The sequence below is a fragment of the Malania oleifera genome, chromosome 1 (assembly GCF_029873635.1).
Source record: "Malania oleifera isolate guangnan ecotype guangnan chromosome 1, ASM2987363v1, whole genome shotgun sequence".
NCBI classification, from domain to species: Eukaryota; Viridiplantae; Streptophyta; class Magnoliopsida; order Santalales; family Ximeniaceae; genus Malania; species Malania oleifera.
Window position 1 is genome coordinate 131160201 of NC_080417.1, and position 21404 is coordinate 131181604.

Sequence of the window (21404 nt, forward strand, 5' to 3'; positions counted from 1 at the left end):
GTGTTAGAACTCGCCTGGAAATCCTAAGGCGTGGGCCTCTTCCTCTGACTCTGAGTTGTGGCACCCGTCTACATGCCACTCTCGATAACAGCAGCTCTATCCACCACCTCCACGAATTTCTGAGCCCGAAAACCAATGACCTGCTCAAACGAATTCTACCTCAGACCCTCCTCACATTTCCTTATTATCTTCTCCTCGTCTGAGGCCAAGTGCGGGGCAAATTGAGACAACTTAATAAACCGTGCGGCACACTGTGATACTGTCATCTGCCTCTAAGCTAAACGCAGGAATTCTGCTGCCTTTGCACTCAGAACGATAGCAGGGAAATTTCGCTCAAAGAATAGCTCCTTGAATCAACTCCACGTCACTGGCACGGGATTAGGCCTCTATTCCTAAATTAATCGCGCTGTTCTCCACCAACATTTTGCCTTTCCTATCTGTTTAAATGTCACAAATGACACCTTTTGTTCATTTGTACATGAAAGCACCTCCAATATCTCTTCAACGTTCTGAACCCAATTTTTAGCCACAATTGGGTCATCTCCTCCAGCAAAAGACGAAGGCTTCATCCGCATAAACTACTTGATTGTGCAGCCACGCTCCCTCGTGCTCCTAGCCATCTCAGCCATCACCTGCTGGGTGACGCTGCACAATATTGCCTTTGTATTCCCGCCTCCCATACTGGAGGGTCCTGCTCTATCATCTCCAACATTTGTACCACTGCTCCCTGGGTCCATCTTGAAAATACAAAAAACACTATTTAAGGATCCTATCTCCCGTATAGATCTAATTTATTTCATTCAAATGAAACCTCAAATTCACTATTAACTACCCCATGTTCCTAATCCAAAATCCAATCCTACAACCCAGACACACAACTCGTCAATAGTTTACTATGGTTTTCCTGAAATCATCACCCCAGGAAAGACACAAAAACCACCATGAAAATCTTGTACCCAGACCACAGAACAAAACCTCAAATCCTTTTCCTATATTCTGGTATTTTTTCCTCTACACTCTAGGGTCTACAGAACCTAACAAACTAGGCTCTGATACCAAACTGTAACGACCTGCTTTTTTATGCCATTTATTTTTCACTTAAACATGTATAGCAAATCTCTCTGTATTACCTACTAAAAATATCTCAGACCCAAGGGAGCACTGAGGAAACTCTGTACACAATACATTCCAAAGTAACGGTTGTTGGTCTTACAAGGTTTAAAATCTTGTTATCTTGTTTCGATGCTAATAAATAAGTGAAATTTAATGTATTTGTGTGAGTAATGATATTTCAGGGCTCATATATGAGAAAGTAAGGTCAAAGTGCTCACAAGGATCAAATGAAGCTTAAATGAGTCAAAGCATGGATTTAAAGATGATATATTAAATCTTGAAGAATATGAGGACATGAATGAGTTGTTGAAAGCCAAGGAATATTAAAGTGAAAAGAGCCAAAGAAAGGCAAAGTGAGAAAGCTCAAAGAATATGGAAACTTGAAGAAAATATAGACTCAATCCAAGGAGAAAGCATGAAGACTCAAGAACCTAAAATGTTAATGTCTTAGAAGTTTTCATGTAAGTACTTTAATGCTTAAAATATCATTTGAAATATTCTGAAACTCTTAGGTTAACTTCTTAGACCTAGATACCTTTTAAAATATCTATAAAATATTTTTATAAAGTTAAAAATTATTTTTAAAAGGTTAGAATCATTTCTGGAATGAAAAGTATCAAAAAGAGTTTTTCCAAATGCTGTCAGTTTTTATACCTCCGTCTTGAGGTGAATATTTCTCTATCTAAAAATCCTTATTTTAAAAATTTTTAAACATGAAAGTTTTAGGATTTTCTCTTATATTTCTTTTGATACACATAACACCTAATTTAAAGTTATACAGAAAAAGTTTTGGCCAAAACACTGAAGCAGTATCACTGCTGTCACACATCTGAACACTGTTCACGGGAGGGACTTCAACTGTCTGAACAGCACACAGAACCACTTCAGATGTCTGAACTCAAAACCTCATACGTCTGACGATTTTTTGGAAAAAAAAAATAAAGAGGCAGTAGCTGTTCAGACGTCTGAACCCGGCACTTCAAACATTTGAACTTGACACCTAAGACGTCTGAACCCTACTTCAGACATCTGATCCTTTGTCTAGTTCATTTTTAAAGGGATTTCAGGAACTTCAGATGACTAAACTCGAATCCTCAGACATCTAAACACTATTCAACGGGAAAATTTTTTAACTTCTAATATTTTAAAATATAGCTGTTTGAGCTCCAAACTTTCTAAAAATTTAGGAAACTCTCTAAGGAAACTTTTGCAACATGGAAACAAGTTTGAAAGGTTATAAATACATGGTTTTGCAAATCAAAATACATCCAAGAATTGAAAATTCTGTTTTGAGAAGCTGAAAGCACTCTTGTTCTTACAAGTTCGCTCGCTCACTCATTGCAAAATTCTTTTACTAAGATATTCTGAAGTGCTAATCCTTCCTCCTCTGAATTCCTACTGCTAATCCTCATCTAAGAAGGATATTGGTGAATTCTACACTTAAGCTTCATTCTATTTCATATTGATATTTTACATTGAAGTATATAGTGCTAAACTTGTACTAACTTGCTCTTTTTAGAGAGTGTTTCTTGTACAGAGCTATTCTTTTTATTTTTCTTGTAGATTGACGATTCCAAAGATTGTTTGGATCGTTGGCTAAGCAAGGGGATATTTCTTAGAGAGGCGGGCTCTAGCCTAAAGGAGTGCCCGAACGAGGGGACATCATTTGGAAAGGTGGGCTCTAGCCTAGTGAAGGAGTGTTTGAGCGTGGGGTATCGCTTGTAATCAGGTTTTGTTCCACCCGTCAACGGAACAAGTTTAGTGAATCCTTTGGTGGTTTGCCAAAGGTGAGGACGTAGGTTGGGTATAAGCCAAACCTCGTAAAAATCCTCGTCTCACTCTCTCTTTCCCTATTCTTTATTTTCAGTGCATATTTAAATTCCGTGGATGGTTTTAATTTTAAAATCATATAAACTACGTATATTTGGAAATCAAACAAACTTAAGGTTTAATTTTGATTTGGGTTGCGGAAACCGAAAGGGAGTACGTTGGTTACATCATATCTTGCAGAAACCTTACGGGAGTACGTTACTTGGTTAACATCCCAAAGATAAATTTACCAAAAGTTTATTTGATTTCTAAATATTTGGAAAAAGTGATTTGATTCATCTATACAGAGCTTTACATCAGCAAGCATAAATTTTCATTCACTACAGGGCATGGTTCAAATTTGGCTAATATAAACAAACAACCATCTTGAGTTGTTATATTACATAAGCGTTGTGTATTGGCTTGTTTGTTTACTTTCTAATTATAGTTGATTGGTTTGGTTGAATGATTGGATGTTTGTATGGTAAAGTATTAAATAAAGAAATTAAGTTCTTGAGTGTTTAACAAATTAAACAAATAAGTCACAAATTGGTTAAAAGAAATAAAATAAGTTTAAGAATTCTAAAAAGGAATTAAAAGAAATTTTTAAAAGCCAATTCACCCCCCCCCCCCTCTTGGGAAGCTATTCCTAATTTCAATTGGTATCAGAGAGGGGTTATAGCAACTCTTAACTAGAAGCTATAAAAAGATCGTAATGGCTAACTTAGGCACAGCTCCCTTTGGAGAGGGACAATCTTCAACTAGGCCTCCTATCTTTTATGGTTTGAACTATACATTTTGGAAAAAGAGAATGCAAATCTATCTCCAAATGATGAATTGGAAAGTATAGGAAGTTGTTATAGATGGAGATCAAATTCCCACTAAGATAGTAGATGGAAAAAAAAATCCCAAAAGAGAAGAAATATATGACCGATCAAGATTATAAAATGCTCCAAACAAATTCAAGTGCTATAAATGCTTTATATTGTGCCTTGGATGCTAATGAATTTAATCAAGAAATGGCTTGTAAATCAGCTAAGGAAATATGGGATAAGCTAGAAGTTACTTATGAAATAACAACGGATGTTAGTGATAATAGGGTCGATATGCTCACAAGCTAGTATGAAGCCTTTAAGATGAACCCAAATGAATCAATTACAAATATGTTTACTAGGTTCACTCACATAATCAATTCCCTAAATGCACTAGGAAAGACTTACACTACTTATGAGATGATAAGGAAAATTCTAAGAGGCCTTCCCTCCATATGGGAACCAAAGGTTACTGCTATCACGGAAGGTAGAAATCTGAAAAATACATCCTTAGATGAGCTTATAGGTTCTCTCCTCACATACGAAATGGCAATGAATGAAAACAGTGGGAAAACCAAAGCCCAAGAAAAAATAGCATTTAAAGCCTTAAAAGAAAACTCAAGTAGTGAAATGGATAAAGATGAAGAAGCCTTCATATCTAAAAAGCTTGCAAGGATACTAAAAAGGAGAAACAAATTCAAGAGAAGAAATCAAAAATCTGAATCGGATCAATCAGAAGAAAAAATCAACAAAAAGAAATCTAAAAATAAAACTCCTACATGCTATAATTGCAATAAAGTCGGACATATAAAACTGGAATGTCCACTATTAAAGAAAGAGTCTAAAAAGAAAAACAAGAAGGCCATGAAAGCCACTACTTGGGATAGTACAAGTAGTTCGGAGAATGAAATAAGTGACCAAGAGGTTGCTTACACATGCTTTATGGCATAGGACAACGAAGAAAGCTCCTCAACTAAATCTTCAAATAATTCTTGTAGTGATGAATCAAGTGATGAGTATATGTCATCTTATGATGAACTTCAAAATGATCTATTCAAAGTACATAAGATGCTGATGAAAGCAAATAAACAAAACACCTCATTGAAGAATAAGAATGAAAGTTTAATGAAAGAGTTAGAATTCTTAAAGAATGCTGAAAGAGATAAAGACTCAAAACTCAAGCAATTAGAACATAAGTATGAATCAGTAATGAAAGAAATAGAATCCAAAAATCTTGCTAAAAAAGAAAACAAATTGAAAATTGAGAAACTAGAAAGCAAAAATGACCAAATGATAGAAAACCTTCGATCCTTATCCTCTACGGTATATGAGAAAGATATGTATATTTCTGAATTAGAGAATAGAATCAGAAAATTATCTCTAGAGTTAGAGAAATCATTAAAGAAAGTTGATAACAAAAAAGATATAGAGTTCCATGATCTCAAGAATCAAATCAAAGATAAGGATAAAATTATTTACAACTTCACAAAAGGAAAGGAAAACCTTGATAAGGTGATTGGCTTACAAAGAATGTCTCTAAATAAAGAAGGCATTGGTTTTAATGGAATTGAAAATAAAAAGAAAAAGAATTCTTACATGAGATATTTCTCGAAAGAATCCAAAGACTATACTTGCACATCTTCTAATGCCTCCACAAACACCATATGCTATCAATGCAAGAAAAAGGGGCATATAAAGTTTGAATGTCCGTTTAATAGGAAAGGTGTTAAAACCAAACAAGTATGGAAAATAAAAGAAACCTCCCTTGAAAAATCCTTCAGACCTAAGAAAATATGGGTACCAAAAATGAAATAATGACTTCACACATATATAAAATAAAAAATGGCATTATTGGCCAAAATCATAGGATGACTTTTTACAAGGCTTAACTTAAGAAAATATAAATAAAATATCAAATCTGAGCTTATAATATAAGCACCTTGATGTTACATGCTACATGCTTACTTGCCTACATGTGATGTATTGATATGCTATATGCTACATGTGTATTAATTAACTTGACTTGATTTATATTGAAAAGTATGGCTCACCATGTTGAAAATTGAGAATGAGATTATTGAGCTTAAGCATAAATTTTTGATATAAGGATAATTCTTGAACATGCATGATTTTAAATGAATCACATGGATAAACATACTATTTTTTATCTATGAGCTATGAAAGATATAGTAGTTATATTGATATCAATGAACTATACATTATATGATATTAAGCTTTAGTATCTATAAAGTATATTTCGTTTCACATGTTAAAATTTTCAATAGATATCAAATCTAAAAGCTCTCTTGGTATCACAAAGTCAAATTATTTATGAGCATGATGTGTCATTGATGATCTTAGCATGATATTGATATTTGATACATGATATGATTCAATATTTTACATGGGATGATAAAAGAAAAATTAATAACAAAACTAAATGTATTGAATTTAGGGTGAGTGTCATGAATCATTAATCAATTGATATCATGAATTAAATTTTAAATTTTAAATTGGTATCATAAAAACCGTCAAATTAATATCAGCTGGTATCTTGAATAAATGTTGTGAGCTACCCACTACACATGCTATATTGAAAAATAATAACTTGAGTGTGTACATATGTTTGGAATACATGGTTATTGATATGCTCTAAACGATTTGTATTTGAATTTAAATCATTTTTTTTTCTTTTTGTGAAGCAAAAATTAAGCATAATTGAGCATGAACATTACATCTATTCAAAAGAAGTATTTAAGTATTTAATATTGATTGAAAAAGTTTATAAAACCAAAAGAAAGTGATGAGCATGATTGATGAAATTAATATTGATTTTATTAAGATGAAGAATATTGAAAGTGGGAGCCTTTTTAAGGCTTACTCACATTTTTGCTCCTTGTTTGTCAGCATCAAAAAGGGAGAGATTGTTGGTCTTACAAGGATTAAAATCTTGTTATCTTGTCTTTATGCTAACAAACAAGTGAAATTTAATGTATTTGTGTGAGTAATGATATTTCAAGGCTCATATATGAGAAAGTAAGGTCAAAGTGCTCACAAGAATCAAATGAAACTTAAATGAGTCAAAGCATGGATTTAAAGATGATATATTAAATCTTGAAGAATGTGAGGACATGAATGAGTTGTTGAAAGCCAAGGAATATTAAAGTGAAAAGAGCCAAAGAAAGGCAAAGTGAGAAAGCTCAAAGAATATGGAAACTTGAAGAAAATATGGACTCAATCCAAGGAGAAAGCATGAAGACTCAAGAACCTAGAATGTTAATGTCTTAGAAGTTTTCATGTAAGTACTTTAATGTTTAAAATATCGTTTAAAATATTTTGAATCTTAGGTTAACTTCTTAGACCTAGATACCTTTTAATATTTCTGTAAAATATTTTTATAAAGTCAAAAATTATTTTAAAAAGGTTAGAATCATTTTTGGAATGATAAGTATCAAAAAGAGTTTTTCCAAATGCTATCAGTTTTTATACCTCTGCCTTGAGGTGAATTTTTCTCTATCTAAAACTCCTTATTTTAAAAAGTGTTCAACATGAATGTTTTAGTATTTTTCTCTTAGCTTTCTTTTGATACCAATAAAACCTAATTTGGAGTTATACAGAAACATTTATGGCCAAAACACTGCTGTTAGACATCTGAATACTGTTCATGGGAGGGACTTCAGCTGTCCAAACAGCACACAGAACCACTTCAAATGTATGAACTCCAAATCTCAAATGTCTAAAGATTTTCTAGAAAAAAAATAAAGAGGCAGTAGTTGTTCAGACGTTTGAACCTGGCACTTCAGACATCTGAACCCGACACCTCAGACGTCTGAACCCTACTTCAGACATCTGACCCTGTGTCTAGTTCATTTTTAAAGGGGTTTCAGGAACTTCAAATGACTGAACTCAAATCCTCAAAAATCTGAACACTGTTCAATGGGAAAATTTTTTAAATTCTAATATTTTAAAATATAACCGTTTGAGCTCCAAACTTTCTAAAAATTTAGGAAACTCTCTAAGGAAACTTTTGCAACATGGAAACAAGTTTGAAAGCCTATAAATACAGGGTTTTGCAAATCAAAATACATCCAAGAATTGAAAAATATGTTTTGAGAAGCTGAAAACACTCTTATTCTTCCAAGTTCTCTTACTCACTCATTGCAAAATTATTTTGCTAAGATATTCTAAAGTGCTAATCCTTCCTCCTCTGAATTCCTACTGCTAATCCTCATCTAAGAAGGATATTGGTAAATTCCACACTTGAGCTTCATTCTATTTCATATTGATATTTTTACATTGAAGTATATAGTGCTGAACTTGTACTAACTTGCTCTTTTTAGAGAGTGTTTCTTGTACAGAGCTATTCTTTTTATTTTTCTTGTAGATTGACGATTCCAAGGATTGTTTGGATCGTTGGCTAAGCAAGGGGATATTTCTTAGAGAGGCGAGCTCTAGCCTAGTGAAGGAGTGTTTGAGCATGGGGTATCACTTGTAATCAGGTTTTGTTCCACCCGTCAACGGAACAGGTTTAGTGAATCCTTTGGCAATTTACCAAAGGCGAGGACGTAGGCAGGGTATAAGCTGAACCTCGTAAAAATCCTCGTCTCACACTCTCTTTCCCTATTCTTTATTTTTAGTGCATATTTAAATTGCGTGGATGGTTTAAATTTTAAAATCATATAAACTACGCATATTTGGAAATCAAACAAACTTAAGGTTAATTTTGATTTGGGTTGCAGAAACCAAAAAGGAATACATTGGTTACACCATATCTTGCGGAAATCTTATGGGAGTACGTTACTTGGTTAACATCCCAAAGATAAATTTACCAAGAGTTTATTTGAGTTTTAAATATTTGGAAACAGTAATTTGATTCATCTATTCAGGGCTTTACATTAGCAAGCATAAATTTTCATTCACTATAGGGCTTGGTTCAAATTTGGTTAATATAAACAAACAACCATGTTGAGTTGTTATATTACATAAGTGCTGTGTATTGGCTTGTTTGTTTACTTTCTAATTATAGTTGATTGGTTTGGTTGAATGATTGGATGTTTGTATGGTTAAGTATTAAATAAGGAAACTAAGTTCTTGAGTGCTTAACAAATTAAACAAATAAGTTACAAATTGGTTAAAAGAAATAAATTAAGTTTAAGAATTCTAAAAAGGAATTAAAAAAAAAATTTAAAAGCAAATTCACCCCCCCCCCTCTTGGGAAGCTATTCCTAATTTCAGAGGTAAACGTAAAACATAAACAATATTTACAATACCAGAAATATCAGAGTCCCAAAATATATAGCACAAAAATACCCAGTGACATCAATCAAAAACCCTAAGATCTACCCCAAACAACCAACACCCCAAAAACACTCACCCTTCCAGAAAGGGCAGTGCAAGAACTTCTCTACCTATGAGCCTGATTTGTTCGCCTAACTGGATCTATTGAAAAATGTTAAGTTACTAGGATGAGACAACGCTTAGTAAAAGGAAATTTGTTATTACTAGTGTGTGGCAGCTGAGTTACACATTTAATATACTGATATAATATTGAAACTATAAAACTAATAGGCTAGTACACCGTATAGATCACATTTATTATGGTTTAACATACAACTGTATATCTGAGTTTTCTAATTACACATAATTCTAATATTATAATAAGACTATTGCTACACTGTATATCTGTATATATATAGGAACAACTATGATATTACCTTGGGAACTGTATGTCATGATTTAACCCCTTAAGACAAGGTTGTGCAGCCCGTAGGAGGGACTTAACTCTGGTTGGCCTACTAGGTAAGTCAATCTAAATCTTTACCAATCAACAATGTGGCCCACTGCAGTCTCTCCGGGCACACTACTACTCTACCTCGTCAAACCGGCCACCTCAACCCAGCTTTCTCGAGAGACTGCAATCTCCCCTAGCATGGTTAGACAGAATCCACACACTATCTGAGATATGTGGTTGCACTATGATCTAAAATAGCAACGGTACCGTGCTCTGCTGTCTGAATCTAACTAAATGTTTCCACAGAATCTGATACTATTTAGTATATATATATATTATATTTATAATTATCTTATTGTTTTTACCATGATATTGAAAGAACCATAACATTTCAAAACTGATCTGCATAATCTGTATATCTGGATGAATAATTGAATAACTAAGCGCTATGGTTCAGTGGTCATGGCATTCTGAAAAATACTATAAATTATATTTTCTAGAAACCGCATACTGATATCTTCTGCTAGTATACTATATAACATGATATTTGTGAAACTATATTTGATACTTAACTAAACTGTTATGAACTCATGCCACACAAATAAGCAATTAAATTTTCATGCTCTAATATATGTAACTTCTTCTATAGTGATAATAATAATATTCTAGAAAAACTGAATAATAAGCTGATATATATATACATAATCTTCTTATATACCTTCTAAAATCCCTAGCATAGCATATTTCCCTTACCTATCCGATTGTGAGGTTGGCCTCCACTCAACACTCCACTCTCGCACCCTTGGTGTATAAGCCTAAAAAACTTGCATTTATATACACATATTCCCCAGCAAATTAGTACACCCATAATTCCCGAAATTGCCTATTCATAATTCCCTTAAACCCTAATTTACGTGGGTTCCCGAACAGATACTTGCTGGAATCCTCAACCCACGACTATAGGGCCCAAAACACCCTATTCTTGAAAATATGACACCCCAAATTTATTCCGCAAAATACCAATATATTCTCATAGTATACAAAATCTGGCCTCAAATAATACTAGTAATACTAAAAATACCTAAAAATCTACTTATCCTAATTTTGAAATAATTCTCAAACTGCTCAAATTGAATTTTCGCTCCAATTAGGTTGTAGAAAATCTCCCCAGGATCATTGTGGCAGCTTTTGATCGTCGAACTGGGGAGAGACGAAGCCGAAATCTTAGAGAGAAATCAGAAAAACCATTTTAGAGAGACAAAGAGAGAAGAGTTATAGAATGAATTTTCCCGACAAAAATTCGTTTTAGGCTATATATAAAAATGCTATCCATGTGGCCTCGTCGACGAGTCCATGAAGACAGTTCAACAACAAAGACGGTGCACTCGTCGATGAATTTGAAGCCCTGAAAAATAGCCTCTCGGTAAATTCTCATCGACGAGACACTCGTCCACATCGACAAACCCAAGAAGACAATTCATCGATGAATGTGGAGCATTCGTCCACGAGGCTCGGCTATATCTTCTTTTAAATTTTTTTTTCCTTCTCTTTTCATTATTATTTAATTTGAATAATTATCCGGGTTATTACAGCATGTCCATAACATAGGCACGATCGACTGCTGAATATCCACATACTATCTGAGTAATGTGGTTGCAATTTGAACTGAACATAGCTACGGTACCGTGCTCTGCTGTCTGAATCTAGTCCATCAAGGTTTGATACAATATATGTAACTAATATTTTATACTACTAGTTTACCATGATTTTGAAATAACCATAACATTACAAAACTGATCTGAAAATCTGAGTAATTGACTGAATATTTAATGTCTGTATATCTGTGTGTCTGTCTATGTATCTGATAATCTTGGTATTATGGTTCTGAAATCATGGTATTCTAAAATTACTGAAAATATATGTTTCTGTACATATACTGTAAATCATGTTTCTAAATATACCGTATAATTTCTATCTGTATATGTACTAAAAATTCATCATTCTATAAAATATATATATCCCATGATATTTTCTGCTAATATATTGTAAAACATGGTATTTGTAGCTGCATAAATACTGTGCTAATTTACTATAAGTTCATGCCACACGATTTAAATAAATAAATTCACATGCTCTAAAATCTGTATTTTTTTTCTATGCAAATATTTTATAATCTGAATAATAATAATATGGCAAAACATGTAATTTCTGCTGATAATCATACTAAAATTCCTAGCATAGCATATTTCCCTTACCTAACCATCTGAACACTAGCTGCTATTTAGAGTCTCACATGTACGGTATTTATAATTTCAACATCCCGAGAAAATACACACATAATTTCCTAATCAAACAACTAAATTCACCTAAATAATTATCACATACATATTTCCCCAAATCCACATATGCCCAATTCCTAAACTATAATCCATATATCATTTTACCTACATTCCTGAAATATCACCCACTAGGATCCTCAACCCTTACCTGCAAGGTCCCAAACACCCTATTCCTGAAAATATAATACCTTGATTTTACTTCACAAAACTCCAGTATACTTGCATATAATACAGAATCTGGCCTCAAATGAACTGGGTAATACTGAAAATACTCAAATAATCTACTTACCCTGGTTTTAGGATGGTTCCCAAACTTCTCAAATCAACATTTCGCTCTAGCTATGTTGTAGAGAATCTCCCCAGAATCACCGTGGTAGCTTCTAATCGTCAAACTGGGGAGAGAGGAAGCCGAATTTCTAGAGAGAATGAGGGAAACCCATTTTTAGAGAGAGAAAATAAGAGAAAGAGAAATTCCTTCGTTAAAAACCCATTTCCTGCATATTTATAGATGTCTTGACATGTGACCTCGTCGACGAGACGCGTGTCCACGTTGACGATCTCAATAAGCCTGTTCATCGAAGTGTTCGTCGGTGAGACCCTAGTGACCTTCTTAAAATTTTCCTTTTCTTCCTCCTCTCTTTTATTATTTAATTACAATAATTCTACGAGTCGCTACATTCTCCCCTCATAAAAATTTCATCCTCAAAACTCACTATCTGTATTGAACACCATTCTTAGCATAAAACGGGCTACTTATTTTATTACTAACTCTTACTTATGGTAGAGGAATACCGTGGTTACATAAGCAGTTCTAGGAGATTACAAATATACTTATAAAAGAAAATTCTCCCAAAACTAAAACACTACCTATCCTATATTCTAATTTACAATTACACATTTGTCATTCTGCACTAAATAAAATAAAACTGTCACTATTTAAACTTACAAATCACTACTATACCCCACTAAATAGGTGCGGGTATTTCTGTCTGATTTCCTCCTCAAGTTCCCAAGAAGCTTCTTCCACCGTGTGATTCTCCCGCAAGACTTTTACTAGTGATATTTTCTTACTACACAATTCATGTTCTTTTCTATCTAAGATCTGTACTAGAGCTTCTTCATATGCTAGAGCATCACTGAATTCTAATTCTACATAACTAATGACATGGGAAGGATCTAGGACATACTTCCTTAACATAAAAATATGAAATACGTCATTTATTTTGAACAGCACCGGTGGAAAAGTTAGCCGATAGGCAACTGACCCAACCTTCTCAAGTATCTCAAATGGGCCAATAAACCTAGGGTTCAACTTCCCCTTTATCCCAACCCTCGTAACTCCCTTTAATGGTGTTATTTCAAAAACACATGGTCACCCACTTTAAATTCCATTTCCCGGCGACGAGTATCTACGCAACTTTTCTACTGACTCTGTGCTACACTAATTCTATCTTGAATAAACCGAACTTTAATGTACGCCTATTGCACTATTTTTGGCCCCAAAACTCACCTCTCACCTAACTCATCCCAATATAAAGGAGAACGACACCTTCTACCATAAAGCGCCTCGTAAGGTGTCAAGCCAATGTTGGCCTCATAGCTATTATTATAGGCAAATTCAATCAGCAGCAAATACTGGGTCCAATTACCCCCAAAATTCAATACGCACGCTGACAATATATCCTCAAGTACTTGAATCATTCTCTCTGTCTGACCATTTGTCTAAGGATAAAAAGCGGTGCTGAATGCTAAGTGAGACCCTAAAGCCTCATGCAAGCTCTTCCAAAATCGTGATGTAAAACGTGGGTCATGGTCCGAGACTATAGATACTGGCACTCCATAGAGTCAAACAATCTCCTAAATGTAGATCTCTGCCAATCTATTCATAGGGTAGCTAACTTTAATAGGTAGGAAGTGAACTGTCTTCATCAATCGATCGACAACTACCCAGATAGCATTCTGACTGTGCAGCGCTGGCGGTAGCCCAGTGACGAAATCCGTGGATATATGGTCTCACTTCCACTCAAGGATGTAAAGTGGCTACAACTGCCCTTGATGGCTTCTGGTGCTCAGCCTTAACCTGCTACCACGTCAAGCACTGCTGCACAAATTCAGAAGTCTCCCTCTTCATGCCACTCCACTAGAAATACTCTTGTAAATCCCTACATATTTTAGTACTATTAGGATGAACCATGTATAGAGATCTGAGAGCTTCCTCTAGAATCGTTCTTCTAATATCCATATTTGTAGGCACGTACAACCTGGAACAGACACTCAGAGCCCCCTCATCATAAATGCTAAACTCCTCTCCCTGACCATCCTGTACTCTGGCTATTACCTCTGCTAATTTTGGGTCCTCTTCCTGAGCATCTTTAATCTTTTCATATAGCATAGGCTACACAACCAAACTGGCAATAAATGTTCGGTAACCATCTTCCACTAACTCCACACCAAACCTTTCCAAGTCCATCTAAATTGGGTGCTGAATTACTATTGCTAACTGCGTTGTACCTCCTGGTTTACGACTCAATGCATCAGCCACCACATTTGCTTTACTTGGGTGGTAACTGATGGTGCAATCATAATCCTTGATGAGCTCCAACCATCTCTTTTGCCACATATTCAACTCTTTTTTCGTGAAGAAGTACTTTAAACTTTTATGGTCAGAGAATATCTCGCATCTCTCACCGTACAAGTAATGCCTCCAAATCTTTAATGCATGTACCACTGCAGCCAATTCCAAATCATGGGTAGGGTAGTTCTTTTCATCCTCTTTCAACTATTGGGAGGCATAAGCTACGACCCTACCATGCTACATTAACACACAGCCAAGCCCTTTCAAAGACAATCACTGTAAATTACATAAACATCACCTCCAAATGGAATCGTCAGCACTGGTGCAATGACGAGCCACTGTTTTAATTCTGGAAGCTCTGTTCGCATTCATCATCCCATACAAATCTGGCATTCTTCCTAGTCAGTCACGTCAAATGATTTGATAGTCTTAAGAATTCCTCTACAAACCGACGGTAATATCCTGCTAGTCCCAAGAAACTCCTAATCTCTTGAACATTCCTCAGCCTTTCCCAATTCACTACTACCTCTATCTTACTTGGATCCACTGAAATTTCATCCCCTGATATAACATGTCCTAGACACGCAACTTTCTATAAACAAAATTCACATTTACTAAACTTGGCATACAAATCCTTTTCCAGGAGCGTCTGAAGTACCAGTCGTAAGTGTGCCTTATGCTCCTCAAAACTCCCCAAGTAGACAAGTATATGATCAATGAAATAACAATGAATAGGTCTAAATATTGATGAAACACCCGATTCATTAAATCCATAAATACTGCTGGTACATTAGTCAACCTGAACGGCATCACTAAAAACTCATAGTGCTCGTACCTGATTCAAAATGCTATCTTAGAGATTTCTTCTACTTTAACTTTCACCTGATGATAGCCTGATTTGAGATCAATCTTAGAATAAACCTGTGTACCCTGAAGCTAATCAAATAATTCATCTATACGGGGTAGAGGATATTTGTTCTTAATGGTTACCTTATTTATCTCCCTATAATCTATACATATTCTCATAGACTCATCTTTCTTCTTTACAAACAGCACTAGTGCTCCCCAGGGCAATACGCTGCGTTTGATAAACCCTTTATTCAATAGATCATGTAACTGGTCCTTTAATTCTCCCAATTCAGCTGGAGCCATACGGTAAGGAGCCTCAGAGATCGGCGCTGTCCCTGAAGGTAAATCTATAGCAAAATCTACCTCACGATCAGGAGGCAACCTAGGTAGCTCTTCTAGAAAAACATCTGGAAATTCCCTCACCACTGGTGTACTATCAAGCTTCAATTCATTTTCTGACACTTCCTTTACAAAAGTCATAAACCCCCGATCTCCATCTAGGAGCAGTTTGCTTTCTTGCATGGCTGACACTAACCGTGGCGAGGCACGCACACGTGAACCAAAAAATCTATATTCTTGCTCACCAAAGGGTCTAAAAATTACTTCTTTCTTATGGCAATCAATACTGGCGTGATTAGCTATCAGCCAATCCATACCCAATATTACATCAAACCCCTGTATGTCTAATATCACAAGATCAGTTGGTAATACTTTCCCTTGAATGGCCACTGGAAAATTCCTAAGTACCTTCCTACATCTCACAGTAGATCCAGTCGGTATGGATACACACAAATCAACATCTAACAACTGTGCTACAATCCCAACTAACTTAGCATACCCTGATGAGACAAAATAATGGGTGGCACTTGTCTCGAATAAAACAACAGCTTGATACGAAAAAGCAGTAAAGATACCTGTAACGACGTCTCTAGCTGCCTTAGCATCTCCTAGAGTCAACGCATATAACCTTGCTGGGGCTGCATTCCTCTGTTGGCCTCCCTGAGGTGCCAGGTAACCACCCTAGTAGGGTCTGGGAGCTGGGGCCTAAATCGGAGGCCTTGGGCATGCTCATGCCATGTGACCGGGTCTCCCACACTGATAACAAACGTCTCTCCCAACCTGACACACTTCTAGATGCCGTCTCCCACACGTCTGACACGCAGGGTAGGTTTGCACACCCTGATTCTCACGAGGTCCCATCATCTGCCTCTGACCTCCCCTATAACAATCTCTTCTCCATAGCCCCCGACTAGAACTTTCCTAAAAACCCTAAGGCGTGGGCCTCTTTCTCTAACTTAAAGTTGCGATGCCTCTCTACATGCCACTCTCAAAAACCGTAGCCCTATCTACAACTTCTACGAATGTCTAAGCCGGGAAACCAATAACCTGCTCAAAAAAGTTCTGCCTCAGGCCTTCCTCAAACTCCCTCGTCTTCTTCTCTTCGTCTAGTGCCAAATGTGGAACAAACCGAGACAACTCAATAAATCGAGTTGCGCACTGTGATACTATTATATACCCTTGAACTAAGTCCACGTCACTGGCACTAGATCCGACCTTTGCTTCTCAATCAATCACGCTGATCTCCACCAGCATTTTGCCTCTCTTGTCAATTTGAACGTCACAAATACTACCTTCTATTTGACTGTACATGGAAGCACTGCCAACGTCTCCTCAATGTCGTGAACCTAATTTTCAACCACAATTGGGTCAGCACCTCCAACAAAAGACGGGGGCTTCATCTGTGTAAACTGCTCGATCATACAGCTACACTCCCCTGAGCTCCTAGTAGACATGGCAAAGCAGATCGGGTCGAATAATCCGTGGCGAATAAGGTGGATTATTGGGTGAAAAAATCATAATCCATATTCGACTCGTTTAAGTGACGGATTAAGCGATTTCGGGCCGGATAATTCATGACGGATAGGCGGATAATTTGTCATTCTCAAATATAATTTTATTAATAATTTATTTTGTGTCATAATATATTAAGTTGTATATGATAACTTGCGATTAGTTTGTGTATTAACTTTTTTAGTAACTATATCAACCATTCAATCATTTATATTAATTAACAATTCCTAAATCAAGCAAGTAAATTTATAAGCAATAAAACATAATAAATTAGTCTCAATCCAACTCAAAATAGAAACTCAAAGCATGTGACTTGTGTGAGTCTCTAAAATCTAAACATTACAACTGTTCTTAAAACATGTGAGTTTCTTTAAACACGACTATTTCATCATTTTGATCAATGAATTCGTTATTGACTGAGACATTTTTTTTCTCCTAATCCTTATAATGCACTGCAAAAAATAGAAAAATGGGATTAAATATTTTCATTTTATATCTATGTTGAACATAATGAAATGAGTCAAACGACCACAATATTTATATTGAAATTTGACTGACCAAGTCAAAAAGTTGTCATTATGCATATAAAGAAAGAACAGAAAACAACCATAATCCAACCATCACCTCATACCATTGCCATGGAGTCATGGACTAATTAATATTTAATATAGTTCTTGGTTCTATCAAAAAAAATATACGTAAGAATGAGAAGAAATTTCAATATTGATATAACTTTAGAATCAGACTCCATAGTCATTAGAAGTATCCTGAAACTCTAAAAGAGACCATGTACATGTACTACATACAGATACAAACATACATTTACATATATATACCATAAAGAATTTGTACATGTACTACATACAGATACAGACAAACATATACATCAACAGTCTTGCTGATGCTAAGAATTTGCAGCCTTGCAATACATCTAATCCTTCTGCAGCAACCCAACTCAACTGGTGGAAAAAAATGCAATTATACTGCATGGTCATGGACATTGATAATGTCTTATCTGTTTGGCATATGTTCTCTTTTGGAATTCATTCATGGCATGTACATTGGTGTGGCTTGGAAACACATGCATAGCTTTACTTACCCTTTACTCCAATGTAAAATGTATATTTTCTTTTTCATCTCTACATTTGAGAAAGTGGCTGGTATTCCTTCTCATGGAAGATTGAATTATCTTATGATGCAGATTAACCTAGCTTAAAAAATTTATGTAGGAGTGGTGTGGGAAAATACAAACTTTGTACAGCAATTGTTGATCATAAAATGGCCTTTTCATTAGTTCAATCTGTTCATTTTTTTTTTTGCCAAACTGACAATCTCTATTCTTGGTCATGTTCTTCTGCAGGATTTATCTGAATAAAGAGAATATGGGTGACAAAGAGCAAGATACAGCAGACCTCTCCATATTATCTCCTACTATTAACTTGAAGCCTAAAGAGAATTCATTCTCCCTTCCAAGATACCCAATTTAATACAACAAGCTGATTTAGCAAAGATTACAACCATGGATAGTTCTGCACTTGGTTAAACTGTTAAAGCCATGTCATGTATCACCAAAACATCCAACAGGAATAAAAGATGAAATTTATGAATTATAAAGGCCAGCAAAGGAATTATTTTTCACTGCCCTACCTTCTTGTTCGTCCAGAAGCAGAAAATTATGTAGAAATATTTAATGTCCTAATATGCAATAACAGAGAAGTGGAAGAAGAAAATTTGTAGAAGAAGAATAAGAAGAAGAAGAAGAAGAAGAAGAAGAAGAAGACTCACAAATTCAAACTTCGAAGTAGATGAATTCATGAAGGCTCGAAGACGAGCTTGCGAAGAGCTTCTGGTTCGAAATGTCCACGACGAACTCACGAAGCTCCTGACGAACTTGCGAAGGGCTTCTAATGGTTCGCAGTGTGGAAGAGCAACTCTCGAAGCTCCTATTGGTTCGAAGGGTCGATGACGAACTCACGAAAGACTCCTACTAGTTCGAAGTGTTGAAGATGAACTCACAAAGCTCCCACTGGTTCGAAGGATCGAAGATGGACTCGCGAAGGGTCGGAGGGCAGAGGGCTTCGAAGGGTCGAAGAAGAAGGGTCTCTCGTGCTGGCTCTCTCTTGGATCGAATGTAGAATCGAATAGGGCATTAGGGCTAGGGCTTGAATCGAATAAGGCTGGCCTTGGAGTGGGACTCCACTGTGAAGACTTGGCATAAATAATGGGCCGTGTGGACACTGTTGGGGCACTGGGCTTTCCATACTTGGGCAGTGGGCTATGGGCACTACCATTGGGTTGGGTTAATTAGTAATGGGTTTTTAAGAGGTTTGGCGAATAATCGCCGGATAAAACCGACCCGACCTGCTAAGGAGGTGGATATGAAAATTGAAAACCATATTCGACTCATTTCGAAAGCAATTCATTATGAGTCGGTTAAAATGGGTCGGATGCGGGTCGGATTAACGGATTTTTATCCATTTTGCCAGTTCTAGCTCCTGGTCATCTCAGCCATCACCTGCTGGGTAATGCTATGCAATACCGCATCAGTGTCTCCACCTTCCAAACTAGAAGGTCTTGCTCCATCACCCCTAGCATTCGTACCACTGCTCCCTGGGTCCATCTTGAAAAGACAAAGAACACTATTTAAGGACTCTATCTCCTGTACAGATCTAATTTATTTCACTCAACTAAAATCTCATATTCATTATTAACTATCCTCCCTGATCTAAATTCAAAATCCAATCCCATAACCTAGACACAAGACCCGACAAATAGTTTACTATAACTTTCCTGAAATCGTCACCCCAGGAAAAACACAGAAACCACCACAGAAATCCTGTACCTAGACTACAAAACAAAACCTCAAATCCTTTCCTATACTCTGGTATTGCTTCTACTGCACTCTAAAGTCTACAGAACCTAGCAACCTAGGCTCTAATACCAAACCATAACGACCTGATATTTCATGCATTTTTTTCCCATTATAAATATATATACTTTGAAATTTCACTGCCTTGATACCTTTTATTATAAATCATACCACCATCATCACGGTTTAGATAGGACCCGTGGAACCTGAGACACAATAAACTACCTAAACAGCAGGAAGCAAAATACATACAACCATATCTATATATATACAATACCAAGGTGTCAGAATATTTCCCCACATACGTATACACAACCATTCCCAAAATACCCTCATTTGGACCTAGCGACTCTCCAAAAATGACTTCCCAAAATACTCACCCTACAACAGGGCAGTACTATAGTCCCCTCTATTTGTGAGCCTGATCTACTCGCCTACATAGATCACCTAAAAAATATTAAATCAGTGGGATGAGACAACTCTCAATAAGACGAAATATGATATTACTAGTGTGTGGCAGGTGAGTTTACATATTTGTAAAAATTAATTTCGAAATACCATAAATAGCTGGGACTGAGAAAACACGTATAAATAATGTGCAGTATAACTCATACCTAACTACTTTTATGAATTTTATATTCATAATACTTCTAATATTCATAGATATGCCTACAGTTTCTATAAATCTGAATATATACATATAATAACTGAGAAAATTTCTCTGGATGGATAACTAAAATTCATGATTTAACCCCTCATGACAGGGTTGTGCAGCCCGTAGGCGGGACCTATCCTAGCTGGTTGACCAAGATAAGTCAATTGAACTCTGAAAGTCAGATCGGCCTCCTCAACCCTAACTGACAAGGAGCATGTCCACAACATAGGCATGATCGACTACTGAATATCCACATACTATCTGAGTTATGTGATTGCACTCTGAATTGAATATAGCTACTATACCATGCTCTATTGTCTGAATCTGGTCCATCAGGGTCTGATACAATATATGTAACTAATATTTTATATTACTGGTTTACTATGATTTTGAAATAACCATAACATTATAAAACTGATTTGAAAATCTGAGTAATTGACTGAATATTTAATGTTTGTATATCTGTGTGTCTATCTGTATATCTGATAATCTTGGTGTTATGGTTCTGAAATCATGGTATTCTAAAATTGCTAAAAATATATGTTTCTGTAAATATACTATAAATCATGTTTCCAAATATACCGTACAATTTATATCTGTATATGTACTAAAAATTCATCATTCTATAAAATATATATATCCCATGATATTTTCTGCTAATATACTGCAAAACATGGTATTTGTAGCTGCATAAATACTATGATAATTTACTATAAGTTCATGCCACACAATTTAAATAAATAAATTCACATGCTCTAAAATCTGTATTTTTTGTTATACAAATATTTTATAATCTGAATA